General features: G+C 41.7%; 1 protein-coding gene across 1 annotated transcript in view; it reads right to left on the bottom strand.

Moving 5' to 3' along the window:
- The window catches only part of peli1b (pellino E3 ubiquitin protein ligase 1b), a 41414-nt gene extending 22195 nt beyond the window's left edge, over nucleotides 1-19219 (bottom strand). Inside the window, exon 1 of the mRNA XM_037123829.1 lies at nucleotides 18745-19219. The gene's annotated coding sequence lies outside the window, so the exon portion shown is untranslated. The remainder of the gene's footprint in view (nucleotides 1-18744) is intronic.
- Between the last annotated feature and the right edge of the window lie 886 nt (nucleotides 19220-20105).

Raw genomic sequence — 20105 nt, 5'->3', positions numbered from 1 at the left:
AAAAACATCTGTGTGTGGGGTCTTTCATTCGATTGTCAAAAACTTCTAGATGTCGATGTTTGAAAGTGAGGAAATGACGATAACATATCTGCCCACTAAACCACAGTGAATGATACACAACTGCAACATGCTGTTGTACTGTAATTTATGATTGACAACGACATATCACTGAGAGCCTACCTGCTCACTGAGAGCCTTCCTGCTCATGCATGCTAACATTAAAACTGTTTCACAGCCTCACACTTGAAGCAGGAACACTTCTGAGTTTTAACTCTTGCTCCTGAAGTGTTAACATTGTGTTGGATCTATTTTTGGTGAATCACACCACTAAATCAGAAAACGTACAGCTGTTTATAGTCCACAGCTTCATCACACACAGCGAGAGGGAGGGAAGAGGATGGAGGTGGCGCAGCTAAGGGTTCAACACATTTTAGTTAGAAAGGTTGTGAATCTTTTCAGCTTTTTCCTGATGGAGGAGGAGGAGAGTGATGTTGGGGATGGAGGGAAGGATGATTTATTCTGGATGGAGGCAAGGATATTAAAATGGAGGACCTGGAAGAAGGGGGAGGTGAAGACGAGTGTGTTTAAACTGCAAAATGGATGTAAGCCTGAGCCCCACCTGCTCCACTTACAGAGGGGGTTAATCCCACATGCTCACACACAGGCACACATGCAGCATTGTCAATGCATACTAAAACACATGCTCTTAAGTGTGTGCATGTGAGGTCCTCTCTGCACACACACACACACACTCACATGTGCACACAGTGAGTAGTGTCGAGGGAGCTGTTGGCTGACTTTGCCAGGAATTGATTTCCACCTATAGATCCAGACGCCGAGGACTTGAAGCAAAATAAGTCTCCGAGCGGTGCGTCCTGTTATTGAACACATGTCCAGAGCGCTGAATTATCTCTCTGTCTCAACTCTACTATTAAAAACAAAAAAAGACAGCAGCCGCCACTCCAGAGGCCAGGTCTCCCCCATTCTTCAACCACACATCCTGCGAAGCACAAGGACATCAGCTCACTCAACCACCTCTCACTGGGAATGTTCATATTGGACCAGACTACATTTGCATAAATATAACAGTTTCAAGGTACACCGCGGTATGAAAATTGACGGTTGCTATACTATGATTTAAAATTTTACCATATTAATGTTCTCAGTCAAGTCCAGTTTAATGTCTGTCAGGACATAATATCATGTTATTTTCTACAATGTTATGATCTTGACAGCGGTCTTAAGACCACTTTTTGAAGGTTTCAGTCTCATCTCGGCATTGATCGCATTTTTACTTTACAAAGAGGACTCTGGAATTTACTTTAAGACAACTGTGTACATAGTTATGGTTTCCATGAGAAGTCAAGAGAAAAACCTGATGCTTGTACAATAAAATATACTATGTCAGGAAGATGATAAAACATGGAAAAGGAGTGTTGAATAAGCAGATGGTGTTTCTACCTGTTTGCTCGGAGGAAACAAAGTAAAATTCCTACACATAAATTTCACCTCTGCAAGGCCCTTTGATTATTTTATTATTGCAGAATCTCATGTGTTTGCAACCCTACAATTAACAGTTATTTTGTGGAGCATCATTTATGCAAAGCAACCAAAAGTATGTTCAGGAGTTTGATGTGTTGCAGGGAAATGCTCAACATTAATCTTAAACGTTAGGAGACCAGGATTTCCTTCACACTAATACCAATCTTAATTTTCAGAGCCACACTAATCCACATTTTATATTAACAATAATAACCTCACACAGATTATGCAGTGAAACCAGCTATGTCAACTGTGTAAATGAGGCTTTCATTGAGGAAAAAACATGCGTTGCTGATCATTAAAATGGCTCAGGAATTAGCTCAGAGTTGGCATCTCTTGTACACATGTGCTATACGTATGGGTGTGTATATCATTTTTTAAGTGTGTGAGTGTGTGTGTGAGTAAGCTCTCGGCCTCTGCAACCCTGCATGACACAGAGCTCGGTGTGGCCGCGTGCCAACTGCTGCTTAGCTACCGAGACACACAGTGCTACAACAATAGATCTAGAGCTCAGCGAGGCTGACTCCGCTGGCCGGGGTCAGGGATTGTAACAGCGTGCTGCTGACAGCAGGAACAGCAACCTCACACTTACAAAATCCCCCGTAAAACTTAACTGCAAGGAGGCAGGGATGACACCTGCCCTTCCCACTGGCTACACAACACGTGACAAACAAACAAACACGCACACAGGCAGAAGAAAACATGCACAGAAACTGTAGCTTTCATGTTAACAGAGAATTAGGGTAACAGCTGCACTTCTCTTTTGAATGTATTGCCAGCTGAGCCGCAGTCCAACATGTCAAACTGTCCTATTTAGCGTACATGTGTGCCAAAGAGCGACACATTGCCATGCAGCAGGCAATCAGACTCTGCATCAATCGCCCAGGTCGCCGCTGCACAACGCTTCCATATTGGGTTTAAGGGTGTTTAATGTTTGAAAAGGCGAAGTGGTATCATGAGTCAAAGGGTGACACTTTTAGGATCACAAGGCATGGCTCTATGGAAACAAACAAATCAACCTGAGGCAGTGTTTCTCGACTGGTGTATCAGCAAATAAAAATGGGTCAGAAGACACTCCAACAGGAACGACAGTGTGCTGGTTACCGATCTGCTAAGTCTAATGCATAATAAAATGTAGGTCCTGATGCATAAACAGCCAAGAAGCACTTTCCAGACCTGACACCAAAAGGACAAGAAAGATGATACTTGATCACCGACTATTTAGATAAACAATAAACCAATTTCAGCAATTTTTTTTATATAAAGGCCAAAATTCTTGGATTTCAGCTTTGTAAAAGTGGATATGTTCCAGTTTCTTTACTGCTCCATGACACGTAACTGAATATATTTGGGTTGTGGACGAAACAAAACTACTGAGGACATCGTCTCTTGCATTGGGAGACACTGATGGAGATCTTTCTCCATTTTTTGACATCTTATAAACCAAACGATTGATTATTTCAATTAGGAAATCATCAACATATCCACAAACAATGAAAATAATCATCAGTTGCAGCCTTAGCTTATATATCAGACTTAAACATGCAGTTTTCAAAGTTTCACAGAAATTCCCAGACAATCAATAAACATCAACAGAGTAGATATCCATACAACGTAAGTGCTGAACGAGGTATGTCATAAGTAGGGCTGCAACTTTAATGTCAGACGTAGTGAAAATTGCTAATTTTATTTTGCCAGGGCCTGAGACGGTGTATTCCACTTCCTTATTTGAAGGTAAGCTATAACATATATATCATATCATCATATATGACAAAGAAAAACAGTACACCTCTGCTTTGAGAAGCTGGGAAGATTTGGGTTTTTTACTTAAAAACTACTAAAACAATAATCATAATAACCAAAGAAGACAACCAACAAATCAGGTCACCTGCTTGTTTCGGTTTTACTTTTAAGCCTTCTTTAAACTTTTGAGCTTTTGATATAAAGTGGAAAGAAAAAAATCAAAAATCCCCCTGCTTTACTGTAAACACACATAAAATAGGACATAAGACAACAGGAGTTGAATCAAAAACTTCAAACAGCATCAATTTCAAACCGTGCCTACATCCGGCGCCGAGCCATGGGGACGGACACGGAGTTTGATTAGATGGAAAAGAAACCCGGGACCTCCTACACAGTGTGACATCTTCATTACGGGAAAGTGGTAATGATACCCTCCCGGTAAAGTGGGTCATCGGATCAATAAATAATAACAGACGCCTGGCACAGAATCAGAGAGGATGACATGTTTCTGGCTTTCTGTGGACCTATTTAATGTGAAGCACACCTGCTGCTAGGTGAAAACACAACACATGGGAGTCGAGGTTCAACGTGAAATTCTTCTAATAATTTAGTTTTTACCAGCAGTTTCTTTTCCTAAAAACGCTGGAGTACTACCAGCCGTCTTCAGAATGTGTTTGAAACCTGCAAATTACGTTTCCACTTCTTCTGTTTTTGAAGGACACTCAGAGATAGACAGATTTTCTGCCTGTTGGGTTACAAACCACAGTGAGGAAATAACTGAGGTCCTCCTCTTTCTTGTGGCTGCTGTGATCTTTGGTGTGGCCCTTTATCAAGAAGGTCACCAGATCAGATACCTAATCATCTCAGTATTATTAGCTCTCACCACATCCTCCAACACTCTGAGGCTTTCACACCTTTCGTCTTCCCTATGCGAAAGTCTTTGAGGATCCCAGCTGTTCAATGCTGAGCAGCAGAAACCCACAAAGCTTACAGTAACAATTGTCCAAAAACTCTTCAGTCTTTTCATCTTTTGCATCCCATGTGACAAACAGCTCAATCACTTCATCACTAATAGATGTTAGATGAGACAAGGAGGGACTTAAACTTCTTGCTGTTATGTCACTTTTACAGTTAGGTGCTCAGTTACATAACAGTACCGGTCAGATGAAGTTACAAGTGCCAAAAGCCAAGTCTGCGATAAAAGAGTCTGAACATTTTCAAAGAATACTGAGTAATGTGTGCTGTCATGAACTGGGCAGAGAGGGATTTAAGACAGATTATTCACCTGGCACAACACGGTGCCACCTGTGAGATAATCTACAACAGAGGTTTTCAAACTGTAAGGCGTGTTTCTACAGGGGTGTCGGGGAGAAGGGGAGGCAAAGGGTGAGGCGTGAGGAAAAGACATTGTGTGAGGGAAAAGTGGGAAAGGTGCAGGCTGGGAACTTAGTATCTGCAGTTATTGTTCTTGTAGCACACTCACTAACATGGCTAACAACAACAGCAGCATACTGTAACTCAATCAAATCTGAGCATGCAGACATGATAAACACATTTCTAGATTCAGTCTGTGACGTCCACTGCAGATAAATGTCTATTCATCAACTTAGAAATCATAGAAAGTTAACGCTCCTCATAATGTAAGGACCTGCCAGAGAATCATCATGTTTTCAAAGCATCTGCGTTATATGACCTGGGTGATGTGGGTTGGCAGATAATATCGACCTATCACAGATATATCAGTATCAGGCATTTATGATGGCTGATATGAAATTGTTTTCAGGGATTGTAATCCAGAAAAATATGCTTGGGGTAATTAATTTCGGCACTGGCTACAAAAATCAAGTATCGATCACTAGTGTCCAAGTAATCTGGCATAAGGCATCTGTACATGCATGAGTAGATTTCAAATTGGACATGCTAACAGCTACTTAAGTAAACTTTAATGCTTTAATATTAAAACATCAATCTTCGCTTCCAACATCTCTGCCTTTTTTGCACTCAGGTGAGCATAAACTACAGGTTAAAAAGTTATATTCAAATTACAAAATTGACTGAAAAAAAATCAATCTAGAATCAATTATTAAATAGTTGTTGAGAGTTATATATCAAGCAAAAATGCTAAACGTTCACTGATCCCAGTTTTTAAAATGGGAGATTAAGTTGCTTTTAACTTGTAACTTTGGATTTGGACTGTTGGTTTGACGAAAAGTCCAAAGGTTTTCACTTTGGGCTTATTTTCCCAGTACTATCTACTACTAAAAGTCTCAAATCAGTTCAATCATGAAAAAATAGTTAAGTTTCAGTTTTAGTTCAGTTCGTGGAAGTGGTATCCTCTGACTGTAAGAAACATATCACTTAACTACATCAGAGAGACTGTGGGTGTCCTCCGACTTTCCAGTACAATTCACAAAGCTTTAATGGTAACATAGTGGTTTAAGGTAATGCCAGTGGGATGCCTGCTTCCACCCACGTTTGCTTCCTCTGACACTGAGGTCAGGTTTCTATTTCTATTTGAGTTGCTAACCTTAATGGTTAAATTACTCAGCATCAATGAGGGCAAAACAAAAGGGTTTTTCCTGTTGACAAAATGTCCCAAAGAACCCAGCAGGGCACCAGCTTGAGAAAAGCAAGTGGTTGGGCAGATGGTTAAAAGGTTAAAGACACAGTAGGAGTGAGCATGCTCAGCTGATCTACCTCAAAAGCTTCCTTTGTCAAAATCCTACTCCAACAGGAACTCCAACCCACTTAACCCCTGTCCTGTTTGGAAAGCCGTCAAAGTCTTTGAGCTGAGTGAGAGTGGCCTCCAGGAACAAGCCCTCGAGGGAAAAGACGTGATTGCTCTAACAAACCCCAGTGGAAAGTGAGGTGAAAGTGAAAAGGTCTTCAAGTGTAACCCTGTGAAGGAAAAGTACAACAGCACAATATTCAATCCATGGAAAAAGAAATGTTTATACTCAACCTTCTGCTACGATGACAATGTGAATTAAAGTCATCATATGGAGCAGTGTTATGTGCCTCGAACTAAGGGACTGCGATATTGGAATATTTTGGTTTTCTGCGATGTATATTGGGATATGAAAGCTTTTGTCAAGCATGAATGGTTACAGAATGATTGGGGTGACCTGGTAGGAAATTACATTTTATCAAACTACCAAAGTAGGCCATGCTGTGTCAAACAAATTAATCAAGAATGATTGTGATTGGCGGTTTACGGTACCCTTTAAATTGGACTAAATTAAACAGATTTCTCTTGAAGATTCGTCAATGAAAATGAGAACCATGCAAGTTTTTCTTTTTAGTTTTAGTTTCTTGACATTAGTCATCCGATGCTGAGAATACATCAAAGGACAGAGTCAATTAGGGGAGTATTACAGTGTAAAATTAACTTTTGTCAAAATGTAATTGCTATGAATAAATTCCATATTTAAAGACCTTTAATCAGAGAGGGGCGAAGGGGTACAGCCCTCTATGAGCTGGTCATTTTAACATCATAAAAAGGCTCTTGAACTACTACAAAACAACCTCAGTTAGAGACCCCACTGTCAACTCAAAGGGTGGAGTTAAACATCTACAATTAGCCTAAAATTTCTCCAATCATCCATCATACAGAGCAGAAATTAAAAAAATAAAATAAAACAGCATTCAGCTGCTTGACTGCAGAGTTTATCTCTGTGAGGACCTCCAGGAGTCAATGCCTCAAACCAGAAACCTCAACTTCCCGTGACAAACACCAGCTGCTTGGTGGGAGAGTCAACTCGCCACCAAGTCCTCGGCTCACAAAGACCACACGTTCCTCCGCTCAAAATTATATAATGACATCTCTGCCAGATTATGATCTCTCGTTCAGGAAAGAGTACCTCAGCCTGTGGGCCAGAACTGATTGAGCCAACTCTCACTAAGTGGATGGGACTAATTGCTTCCTCTTTACCTCTAAGTACAGCTGACATGATGTTTGTCTCAGTAAGAACTCTAAATAAATTGTTAGATCAGCAGAAAAAAAAAAAAAAAACCTCTCTCGACTAAATGTAAGGTCAGTTTGATGCTAAAAAGCAGGACAAAAATGACAGAATGAAAAAAAAAGCCTTGTGGATCTGGATATCGGTCATCAGTTTATGGGCTCGAACGAAGTAAAGAGCATGGGATGAAAGGCTCCTACAGCTTCTTGGAATGTCTTTTATTGTTTTTTCCAAAATGGTGACTAAACCGGAGCATTAAGCGGCACATCATGCTGGAGGTTTTACGGTTGTAGGAAAAGGGAGGACTGCTGGGTCTGACCATAAACCTCATCCTTGTAAGTGGTTCTTGTCTAAAAACTGTTTAGTCTTAAAAACACTCAATAACAAGTCAAAGCATGTGTGAACCCTAAAAGTTATGGGTGAGTATTTTTGAGATTTCCGTTTGAGGCTAGGAAGCTGTGTGTTTGTCTGTGTGTGTGTCTGTGTGTGTTTGTGTACATCAGCAGAAATTTGTAATTTACGTGAATTGAATTTGTGAGTGCATTTGTGTGGTGGGGAGCGTGTTTTCAGACGGCCTGGGTCTGGTCTCCAGTGTGTAGAGTTGCACGGTCGGATCAGTGGTGAGGTATTGGTTTGCACACTGGGAGGATTAGATGCTCGATGACTCGGAAACTGATCCGCGTGGTGAAGAGGGAGCCGGCAAACCTGACGCCAGATTCTCCTTTCTCTTATCGTCCACTCTGTCTCTGTCTTTGGGGCGAACTTGTCCAATCAATGAACATGAACAGATGGCACTGGCAATGCAGAACATGAGAAGAAAAGCGAAAAGAAGGATGGGAAGCATGGTTTTCCTGTTATTTCCAATATTTTTGTGATATATTTAAGTGTGCAAACATATGTGCATTTGTCCTTAACAGAAGGGTTCTACTTAGCTCGGTGTCTTGATCATTAAAGCCATGAACAAAACTTCGACTTGACAACTTCGAACACTTCTTTTCTGGAACTTGCAGATTAGCTCCTGAGTCATCCAGAGACATTTCTAGATAGTTGAAAGTTTTTATTCCTTATATTTTGGTCATTTTGGTTACATTTCTGCATTAAAATGTCTAAAAAACTACAACCATTGTTATATATTTTGTTGACTTGTTTACATAAATCATCCCAAATGTTTTCTAACAGTGTTCAAACTAGGAATGGGACGATTTGGACAAAAATTCATGTCACATTTATCGTGGCAAAAATGATTGTGATTCACGATCTTATCCTGATAATCATAAAAATATGCTGAAAAGTCTCCACACTGCTGCTATGATGTTGTCAGTAAGGCAAACGCAGAACAGGAAATGACACAATTAAAATGAGAATGACTGATAACGATGATCATCCTCATGATGGTTGAAACTAAATTTTTCCAAAGCAAACTACCTGGATCACACACGTTGAGACAAAATCTCAAACCTGCCAGTGTTCGGCAAAGTGTTGGTGTTAATTTCTGAGTCTGCTCACACTCTTTGTCAACAGTGTGAAGTGAATTCCAAAAATAGGCTCCGACAGATTTTCCTTTTATCCTTCATTTTTCTCATTGAACATTCAGAGTTTTTGTTTGATTGGTTATGTGCTTCCATGTGACTGTAACTAGCTCATGATCTCTCCATCTGTCTGTAGCTGGCGACCGTCCTCCCTGACGTCCAGTGGGATATGATCAGACTCATTTCCATTCACACTCCAGAGCACCCAAAAACTCCAATCTACCGTCTCAAAATAAACCCACAACGTGTGTGTGCTGGCACAAGTAATCCCTTTTCCATTTGGAGGAACTATAAAACAGACAGTGGACCTTATGACTGCTGATGAGAACGTTATAGAAAATTAATGTAGCGTGAGTTAAATCTCCTGGAGCTCAGCTGAGTGTACACAGACAGATAAGACTGCATTATCAATACAGCCAAGAATGGATTGCCTCATCCCTCATCATAAGATGCTGAGCAGCTTAGACAATAAAAACAGAATAATACTGTGTTTCATGTGTGTCTTCATTTTGATATTCTACGTATTACCTAAAGCGGTACATATACTGGACCGGGAACACAGGAATATTTCTGCCTAGCCTCAGACATGCCTGTAGCTGCTCCACTCCGAAGTGATTTACACACAGTCAGCGTGTCGATGCACATATACCGAGTCCCAATTCCCTGCCCACTCACAGACAGGCGCACACTTCTCATGTTCAGTGGTCCCTGGAGACTTGCTCCAGTGTGTGTCTTTGTGTGTGTCTGTGTGTGTGTGTGTGTGGTCCGTTATTTACACCAAGATGGATGGAAACACACTGTATGGCAGAATCACATGAACCCTCGTGGCACATTGCCTGAGAGGAAGGACGAAATAACAGTGGGAACACACAAAAGATGGACAACAACACTGAAGATGGAGGACACTGGTGACAGAAGGTGTTAGTTCAGGTTTAACTTGTCTTAATCAATCTGATCATGACCCTTCAAAACACGTAGAAACAGCCAGAAAAAATATTAAGTATGCAATGTTCTATACAAAGAAGAGCAAACCAGTAGTTGTGGTCACGTCTACAACTCAGGAGCTAACAGTTGTGTTTCACAAAGGTCTTTTTAGTCCAAACAAAAATCTAAAACCTGAGAATATTCAGCTTTCCACCATGGAAGAGCAATAAATTCACATTTGAAAAGGTGGAGGCAGCATGTTGTTGCCATTTTTGCGTAACTAAAGAATTAAAACATCAATTCCCATTAATCCCACGATTAGTGGGAATGACCACTTTTGGATCTTGATTTTCATTTTCAATGGAAAAACTATTAAACTTATGATGTTTGCCTTCTTATCGAGAATATGGTTGCAGGATTTCTCCCACTGATGTGCTCCGCTGGTAAATCTACGTGCTCAATCAGACAAAAAGCTGCTGGCAAGGGACGAACAGTGAAGGACACACTGCAACAACTGGGGTCACAGACGCTCACCGACAGCCCTGACATTCAGGCACATCAGGGCCCTAAGAAACTTCGAGTAAACTAAACCACAAAGATGACTGGAAGCTGGCAAGTATATTCATCATCTTTGCTTCTAGCTGTGGCCACCTAATCACCAGGAGGATATGACTTCCATCAAATAAATAAAGTATACATATGCATATATATCTTCACTGGGTGCGACTTTGTTTTGTTTGTCTGAATCATGAAAGTTGAGCAGCTCTGTAATTCAATCTGGATGAAAGAGTTTGCCAAATGCCACAATTGTAAATGTGAATAAACTGCAGACATACTGTGTGACGATCAGCCTGCTTCCTCAGGATGGTGCACACATGCTCTCTAACATGGCGGATAAAAAATTAATTAGCTTGAGCCCATCTGTCGCTTTTTATCACCCTTTTTACTGAAACATATTACGGGACATCCACACTCTGTGGTGTCTGGGCTCTCTGGAGTAACCATTAGCCTACACCACAGGGCTTATAAACTGGTACGCAGAGCAGACCACTTCCCTATGTGCTGTTACCAATACACCTAGTCTACACGGATACAGAAGTGGGAAATAATAAGCCAAGCTGAACTACTTTTGTAGTTGTGACTATGAAGGGAAAAAAAGTAGACAGTAACGAGGCAGATTAGAATAATCCACTTGAGCCAGACGCCAAGCACTTGACCTGAGGAAGCGTTGCCACAACAATACTCACACTCATCAGCTATAAACAGCAAGGCATGAAATATGTGGAGCGGGTCAGGAAAAGGACTTGAACATTAGAAACAAGGTGGGGAATGTAAACCCGAGCTGTGTTGTTGAAAGCAGATGAAGATGGCATCAAAAGCCATCGGGCCTCATACTTGACAAAACCAACACATGAGGACACATGCTGAAACGTCTCCACAGCTGCTGAGAAGCTAACACACATCACACCTCTCTGACCGACTTCAGCTGTGAACATCACAGGTCAACCGAGGCAACGATCCCCTTAAGAAAAATACTCACTTTTGACTTCAAAAGTATGCTAAGTGCATACGGGACCAGGTCTATCCTGGTGCATTCGCACCTCTGCCATGCACTCCAAAAAAAGCAGACTGGAGTCAGGCCCTTCGGCGCCAAACTCCTGCTGAGAATTAAATTAACTCATCAAAACAAACTACTGGTTGCTGTGGAGGCTCCAAGAGACTGTGGATCTACACAGACTCCTGGATGCAGGAACACTCAGGGTCCTCAGTTTGAGTCAGAGTCGCTGGATGACTGGACCTGTGTCCTGTCTCAGCCTGTTTGGAGGCTCAGTGGACTGAAAAACATCAGTCATGTACTAATTTCACTGAGAAATGCGGTGAATCTGACTCACAACAAACTAAAGTTTCCTTTTTTCCGCTGTTCACTGTACTGTCTAAGAAAAGCAGTGCAGGAAGTGCATTAAAAGCAGTCATGGTTCCTGTTTTTGTTTTGTTTTTTCCTGTGAATATTCTTTGACACATGAATGTGAATCAGATCCCAATATCCAACTTAGGCTGTCTAAGAGAATTAGAAAAGTGGCTAAATAGCAAACTTAGTGGCAGAAATATATTTCACATGTCTGACAATAAAACATTTTACGTAATAGTTTTTCTCAACAACTATTTGCTCAACTTCAAGCCCAACCAGTTTACTGGTACTCATAAGACTCCCTTTTCTTTCATTAAGTGTAAATACTGTATAACTGGAAAAGTTAATGCAGATTTTGGTTTCTATGGTGCTTTGTCCATTTTGTTTTTCTGTTTCCAGGTCTGCTGAATGTGCTTTGTCAGAGCAGTGTACTGGTTTTCCTGTAAGCGGCACTGGGAGGAGGCTAACTGATGACAGAAGGTAGGGGAAGAAATAGGAGGGCCGGCGTTCGAATTACATTCTCATCAATGATTCAGGGGGAAGAACACAGCGTATGAACACCGGCAAACAAACAGCACTGTTGGTGGAGACACGGGCCCATGCGAAGTCTAACACGTAAGCAATGTGTGGCACACAGGATCACAAACTGATGCATGTGGCGGGGCACATGTGTGCAGTCATGCACGCAAGGACAAAATGTACACAAACATGACCGGACGAAATGTGCATGGGTGTATGTTCATATTGGCATGCAATCAAAAACACACATACACACCAACAGTTTCCACAGCCAAGTCCCATCTCCTGATTGTCCACAAGCCCACAATGTGACCTTCCCAAAGCATGGTACTGCAGAACAGTGTGTGTGTGTGTGTGTGTGTGTGTGTGTGTGTGTGTGTGTGTGTGTGTGTGTGTGTGTGTGTGTGTGTGTGTGAGCTCAGATTAACTCAATCCTAACCCTAACCAAATTGCTTTAATTTACTTAAATGCCAATTTATGACATTTGCAGACAGGCTTTAGAGCTTTTTTTAAAGTTATGGTACCTAATGATTTGGCGATGTCACTTTAAATCAGTCAGGATGGATGTGTGAAATGCCCAAAATAAAAAAAATATATATTATTGCAGAGCCAAGAAAACATCAGGTGGAATAAAGGTTTTCTGCAGCTGTGCGCTTGAGGCTGATTCATGTTTCCGTTCACCATCCGTTCCTGTTTGGGTTCTCGCAGTGTTGGTGATGGTTGCGTTTCTCTGGGGATTGAAAGGGGAACAGTCTATGTAGCACTAATTGTGCTGCACCTGGTCATAGTCTGTAATGATTAGTCTCTTGTCCAGCCAAATCAGACGGGCTGGTGCTCAGTGCTGCTAGCATTCAGGCTTCAGTGGGGTGAGTTGGGTTTTGGCATCAGACATCGGGCTCTGTCCCTTTAAAATAAAACAGACTTCTGGAACTAAGTGCGACTTGAAGTTTATCTTCAGTGTAAACAACAGTTTCACATGTTATGTAATCAATTTAGAGATGGCCAATTCTCCCTCAGCGACTGCTGCTGTTGCTATGTTGAGCACATGGACTCTCAGACGTTGATTATTTAATGGATTCTTACAGCAACCAGCGCCCGGTCTTTCTCTGCATTCACAGAAACAGCAGTGCTCCCCGGGGAGGCCACAGCCTGAACACTTTACAAACTTGACCGTTTGTACGTGTGTATGTGAGGATGTACACACAAGCTCATTTGAGACAGGAAGGCTCGAAAGTGAAGCAGGAAATCGCAATCATGCACGATGAGAAGGGGGGGGTGTTTGATAATTACAGGTCTGTGTGAGCATATGAATATGTGTCTGTGTGGAAAAGAGAAGCTACCAAATTGTATCAGACGTTTTCAGCTGCACTCATCTGTATGAACTTCACAGCAAGGAAATCACAGAGTTGGTATCCTTCTTGAGAATCATGCACACATACAGAAACCCTCACAAAACTTTCTTTCTTTCAAGTTGTACGTTCCACCTCAACATGACTTTCGGTTTCTGCTTGTCAGAGCGAAGGATTCTGATTATATAAAGGGAAATTACGAACAGGAAACAGGCTGCGGTCTGAGTCGGGCCGGAGGTGTTGAACACACCCAAAACAGAAAGTAGTCAGCCTTTCTCAGGTTGCCATTAGAACATAATTAAAGTAGGAAGTGATCAGCATCTATGACCTATCTCGATACTTTCCAATTACATCTGAGATGTGAATCAGCAGGCCAGCCCCTTGCGTGGCAGCGCCACCGCCATCAGCGTTTGAATTTGAGTTTAAATGGCTGATTCTGCAAAAATAGTACGGTGTATAATGCAATCCATTCACCAAAATAAAAGTAATGTTTCAGCTATTTTTTTGTCAACACATCCATAACATCAACTGACATTTTCTTCCCTGAACTCCACCAACATTTACAAATAAGGATCCTATTCATGAATTCAGCTGGTTTACCGTTACGCTAATAAAGTTGCCAAAAATGACTGTGAACTCCCCAACAGCTTTTCTGAAGGAAATGAACAGCTTCATTATGTTTCAGCCCCCCCGCCCCTTATTTTTCTGACTCAGGTGTTGGCAGCAGGAGCCCAAGCAAAGAGACGAAGAAAGAGACAAATACAAACTGAGTAAATGTGAAGGATAAATAAGGAAAGCAGTGAGAGAAATTAGACATTTGTGGTTCTTTGTCATGGAAAGGAACAGATGACCACAATAGCCCCTGTGCGCGACCATACTTCTAAAATAGCTCCTTAAAAAATAAATAAATAAATGAAAAATAGTCTCCCAAGAGCGAGATAAAGACAGATGGTGTGATGAAGAGCCTCTCACAAAGAGAGGACTACACAACATTGTGCAATCTGCACTCAGCTATTGTGCAGGTGGACTTTCTCTGCACATGTGCCTTCTATTGTCCTCTTTCACTATCCAGTCCTTACATGTGTGGTAACGCTATCACTCTGAAGATTTTAATAATTTACAGTGTTTTCTCCACAGCCAGACTTTACATAATTCATACGATAATGTGGATGTGTAGCAACCCACAAGAAACATGTTATTACCAGAAAATATAGAAAACGACTTCACGTGGTTGTTGTTTTCTGGTTGTTGAATTCACGCTGTGCCTTTAAACCTCCATCTTTCAGTGTTAGTTCTCATGTGAAATCCGTTGCACAGCAAAATATTATCATGCAGCAGCTTTTGTTGCAATCTCCTTAAACCAAAAACAATCTCCTGTGTCATTATTATTCACTCAGACCACAAGTTGCATGATTTAAAAAAAGGATATATGCTATGGGAATGTTTTAAAGCTCTTGCCTCCGATTTGCATTTGCCATATTAAGCTAAGCCGGTGTTTTTTCAATCCTGTTCCTGGGGCCTCCCTGCCCTGCATGTTTTAGATGTTTCCCTTCCCCGAGTCCGACACACCTGATCCAAATGGCTGGGTCTTTATCAGGCTTCTGCAGAGCTTGACGACGAACTGATCATTTGAATCAGGTGTGCTGGAGCTGGATGACTCGCTCTGTGCGTGCCCAAAAAACATACATCTTCAAACGTGTGACGCCTCGTCAATTATAGCTTGATCTACTGACTACTAGTTGACTTGGAAAATCTTGAGTCGGGGGCCGCCTGAGAGAACTGCACTGAGCTCACGCTTTCTCAAGCAACACTATGGAAAAACTGGTGGTTTAATGTCCTCCCCTCCGCTTTCTTTCCCTACCTTGCAGAAACAAGGCCATAAAAATGTGCCCACTGTCTGACCCACTTTCCATGACAGACGTAATCTCCCACCACAAACTTCAGCCTGTTTACCAGCCCAGCGGAGAGTAAGCCGGACCAGGAGGCAAATGCCAAGCTCTTCACACACAGTGGGGGGAAAGCTGCTGCTCAGCTGTGGCGAAGATTACAACCCTTGGATCCCTACTGAGCTCAGCGGCCCGCCCTGATTAAACTACACACCAAAGGCACGCGCATGAAAAAAAGATACGTAAACACTCACCAAATCAAAAGACTGCCATCATGACGAACATCCTGTACACGTCATTACAGTTTACAAGGGTTGTTGATTTGTTGGTTCTCAAAAAGTTCTCAAAAATACACACTCAACACCAATGCGTTAACCACCAATGGCTGACGAGTTGTTACAAGTTGAATCTGTTTCCACTGAGTAACTATGCAATAAAAGTAGGTTTCCACACACTTCACACTTAGCTCAGTCTACAGAGAGCAGCAGGTAGACTATCAAGGTTAAGCTGCTGCCTTTAACTATTAGTTTTTGCTCACAGAGTAGTTGTTTGCTACCTCAAATTAATTCTTACCCTCAATTAATTTAAGGGCTATTAGGGGTTGTGGGGAGGGGGGTGATGGTACTAAGCAGCAACACAGTCTTTGATCCTACGACAAGGTTTGGAAAGAAGTCATGAAAACCGTCATATAATGCAATCTACAATCACTGCAGTGTAGATTTTTCCATCCTGAAATTTAAAACAATAACGATGCTACTGAATCAAGTATCTAAAATGTAAAGTATTCAGTATTTAAAATGAATGTCATGGCCTAAACGAGACTACAAAAAAACTTGAACTGAAATAAGATAATCTAAAAATAATCAATGTAATTGTTTTTTTTGTTTGTTTTTTTCTATCCTGGACAGCAGAGATACAAGATTCAGCAGAGACAGAGAGGCCTCTCTGTGTCCCCACAGACCGGGTTACTAAGGATACAGGCAGCACTGAGCCTCCATTAAGACATCAGAGCTCCTGTCTGACACCATCAGCTCCGATTTCCTCCCTGAAATTGAGACTCTGAACCATGCTGGAGAACACACACACACACACACACACACACACACACACACACACACACACACAGTCCGGCTGGGAGCACACCCAAATGCGTGCAAATGTGCAAACACGATGTTCCCAGCACTTAACGCTAGAAGTTATCACCATTTATAGGACTGTTAGAATGCAAACTTAAAATAGTCGGCACAGAAATATAATAAAGATTCTTCAGCCTCCCTTATAACACTGTTTTAGCAAGTGTCAGTGTTGCAACTTGACCCTTGTATAGGTCTCTAGTCAACACCAGTTCAGGCTCACTGTTTTAGATCTGATACTGACCCAGACAGGTTCAGTGTAGCCGGCTACACTGGTTTTGTTTGCAGAAGGCTGATGAATCTCAGAGATAGTGTTGCAACAGAGTGCTAAACATACAGAGAGTACTGTATGTTTGCTGCACTGTGGCTGTGGTTTATCAACATAATAATTCCCTTGATCCAGATCTTGTTCACAAATCTTTGTGTGGGATTTTTCAGAAAGCACACCAAATAGTAGGGAAAAAAAGGAATAACAAAGTCAAAAGTTGTTGTTTTGTCTTCGTCTCACTTTCAGACTGCTGCTGTGCAATTTCAGCATTTGAGGGACTTTAAATGGAACAAGTATGCAAATGCAAATTTTAAGTATCAAAGAATAAGCTCCAAAAAGAGAACATTCAGTAATGCCGATGGAAAGTCTGGGAATGTTTTGTAGTCGACAAAACATTTCTACAGTTTCCCAGCAAAACAGCATTCTCCGTAACAACAGAAACGGAAGGGACGTTTTTCCCAAACTTAAAATAAAATACCAAAAATACACATATATTGGCTCCAGAGAGCTAATTCTGTGCAATCCATGTCTCTGGAAGCTCCAAGATCTCAATTCGATTTGAAAACACGTAATACACAAAGTTTTCATGCCAAAATGCACCCAAATGTGTGCAGGAGCTCAATCACACATCCAGGGTGTAAATAACGTTGGTTGGATTACACCGAACAAGCAGTATGGAGCCATTTTATGTTTCTTTAATGTCTTCCTCCCGCTCTCCGACTCTCCCCGACTACTGACATTTTCAAGAGTGGTCTTAAAACACACTTTTACTCGTTAGCCTTTGGATGTGTCTAATCCTGTGTCTCATTTAACTGTGCCTTCACTCCTATCATCATTACTGTTGTTGTTACAGTACAGTACAGTATAATGAAAATATATCATCGTCAATCATATTGCTGCCATTGTTGTTATTGTTATTATTTTCAAATCATTAGTATCATTACTGTGCCATCACTCTAATTTCCTTTTGCTTTCTTGTCTTTGTCTCCTTTCTGCTCAACTGGATTTTCATTTTCGGCTGCGCTTATTCTTTACTTATTCATGTTGTTCCAAACAAAAGTATGTGTTGTTCGGTCGTTAATAGGTAACGTCACTGACAGAATGAGAAGCACTGGCCTGCGTTTCCAAAAAACGTCCTGATTAATCATCATGTTGACGAGCTGACAATGGAAATAAGGCCCGCGGCATCCTGATGGAGCAGATGGAGTTAATGCACGTCTGTCTGTAATGTGACATTTACAACGCGGGGAGGGGAAGTCAGCCAGATCCCTATCAGCCAACCACACTTATCAGTCCAGAAAAGAAAGGTGGGAGGGTGGGAGAGGAGAAGAAAGAGATGGGGAGGGGGGGTGAGAATGAAGATGGGAGATAGAGAGAGGGAGAGGCAAAGAGGAGGGGAGGGGAGGGAAGTCATTAACTGGCAATCAAGCTTTTGTAAAGGCAAGAGTCTGTGCATTTGCTTAATTCCTTATCAGGCAATGTTCCCTTTCCTCACTCACCCCCCCACCTCCCCCTCACCCGCCTCACCCCACAACCCAGACCGTGACAGGTCAGCATGAAGGCTGGAAGTGATGTAAAGTAATACCTCCATCTCTGACACACACACACACACACACACACACACACACACACACACACACACACAGAGTCTAACAGAAGCCTTATCCTTTGCAGAGCCTCTGATTTCCACTGAGATAGAGACAGTCGAAACAGGTGCATGACTATGTATGTGTGTGTCTGTGTGTGTGTGTGTGTGTGTGTGTGTGTGTGTGTGTGCGGACAACTTGATGCAGGACACAGTGATAATCCTGCCATGACTTACCTGCTGGTGCTCGGCGCGTGCACCGAATGAGCCGTTATAACTGACCAGTTGGTGGTAACTGACAGCAGGTTGGCGGTTAATAACAAGCTAGCCGAATTAGCCCTCTAAACGTCGGTGTTGCGGTATAGCTGTGGTCAGGTGGTTTATAAGCGTGTACTCACTGCGATATATCCGATGAAGTCCTTGTATTGTCTCCCGTGTGGCTGCTTGTCTAAAGCTGCTAGCTTGTCCACCAGCTGCTGCTGCTGCTGCTGCCCGCCTGGCTTTCCCACAACTTGGCTGAGGTTAGCAAGCTAGCTAACACTCCACCACCGGCTTTTAAAAAAAAAAAAAAAAGACAGAGAGAGAGAGGAGATTTCGTCCTAATTTGTCTCCTCTCTGGGCTCGTTAACCCCCCAAATAATAACAGTAAAAAAAAAGAAGTAAAAATCAGACAACGTAGAAAATAAAATGCCACAATGAAGCGTTATTTTCTTCTCCTGTTCCTGGAGATGTGGCTCAGAAACGGTCACCGCGAATGAAAATATCCACGGTGTTTGATTTTAAATGACAGGCTCTCCGCGGTGCGCTGTCCTTTGTTGTGAGCATCTCAACGTAAACACAGAGCTGATCTCTTCTGCCCGTTCGCTGCCTCACGCCGTACGCTGTGGGCGGAGACCCACGTCGCCGCAAAGGATTCTGGGGCTGGTAGTTTTTAAGCGCTGTTGGCCATGGGACTGAAACGCAGGTGTTAAGAGATTGTTTGCTGAAATCAAAGTTGCAGTAACAAATGATGGGATGGACCGAAGTACATTTAATTAAGCATTTTACTTAAGCAATAATTTGAGGCACTTGTACTTTACTTGAGACACTTTTTAATAATAATACTCCATTACATTTCAGAGGGAAATGTCCTACAATTACTTGATTGCTTTAGTTACAAGCAGTGTTGAGCAACTTACATTCAAAATGCAATACATTGCATGATACTATTTATCTTCATTTTAAAGTGATGTTTTATGTTACATTATTACTTTGTCCATAGACTAATTCATTACTTTTTCGTAACATAAAAAAATCCCCCTAAATCGTATTACTTTTTACTAAACTTGTATTACTTTTTACAACACTTCCCAACAGTAAATACACATACAGCTAGAATGATCAGATTTATCAATTAAAAATAGCACACCTTTAATATAATAAGCAAAAATATGTCTGTTTTTTCATTTAATTTCAATGTAATTTGTTATTAATCTTAAGGTTTGTAATATTTTCTAAGCAAAATAAAGCGTGAAGGTGTTATTTTGGGCTAGGTGTAATTGTGACTGCATTTCCCTGTATTCTCTTCATAGTTTCACAAAACCATCAATTAAAAAGTTGAAATTATCAGCAGTACTCTGTCGTGAACCACATCTGGGTGAAAGCAGTGGCTACATCTGTGAACCACACAGTGTTGTGTTTTGACACGCAGCAGACGAAAACATGAACTCACCTTGAACACCAGCTCGACCTTCGGCAGCTCCTCTGCTCCACTGCCTCC

This window comes from Acanthopagrus latus, chromosome 15, assembly GCF_904848185.1.
Source record: "Acanthopagrus latus isolate v.2019 chromosome 15, fAcaLat1.1, whole genome shotgun sequence".
NCBI lineage: Eukaryota > Metazoa > Chordata > Actinopteri > Spariformes > Sparidae > Acanthopagrus > Acanthopagrus latus.
Note: the sequence above shows the minus strand (reverse complement) of the source record. Positions and strands in the feature narration are given on the sequence as shown.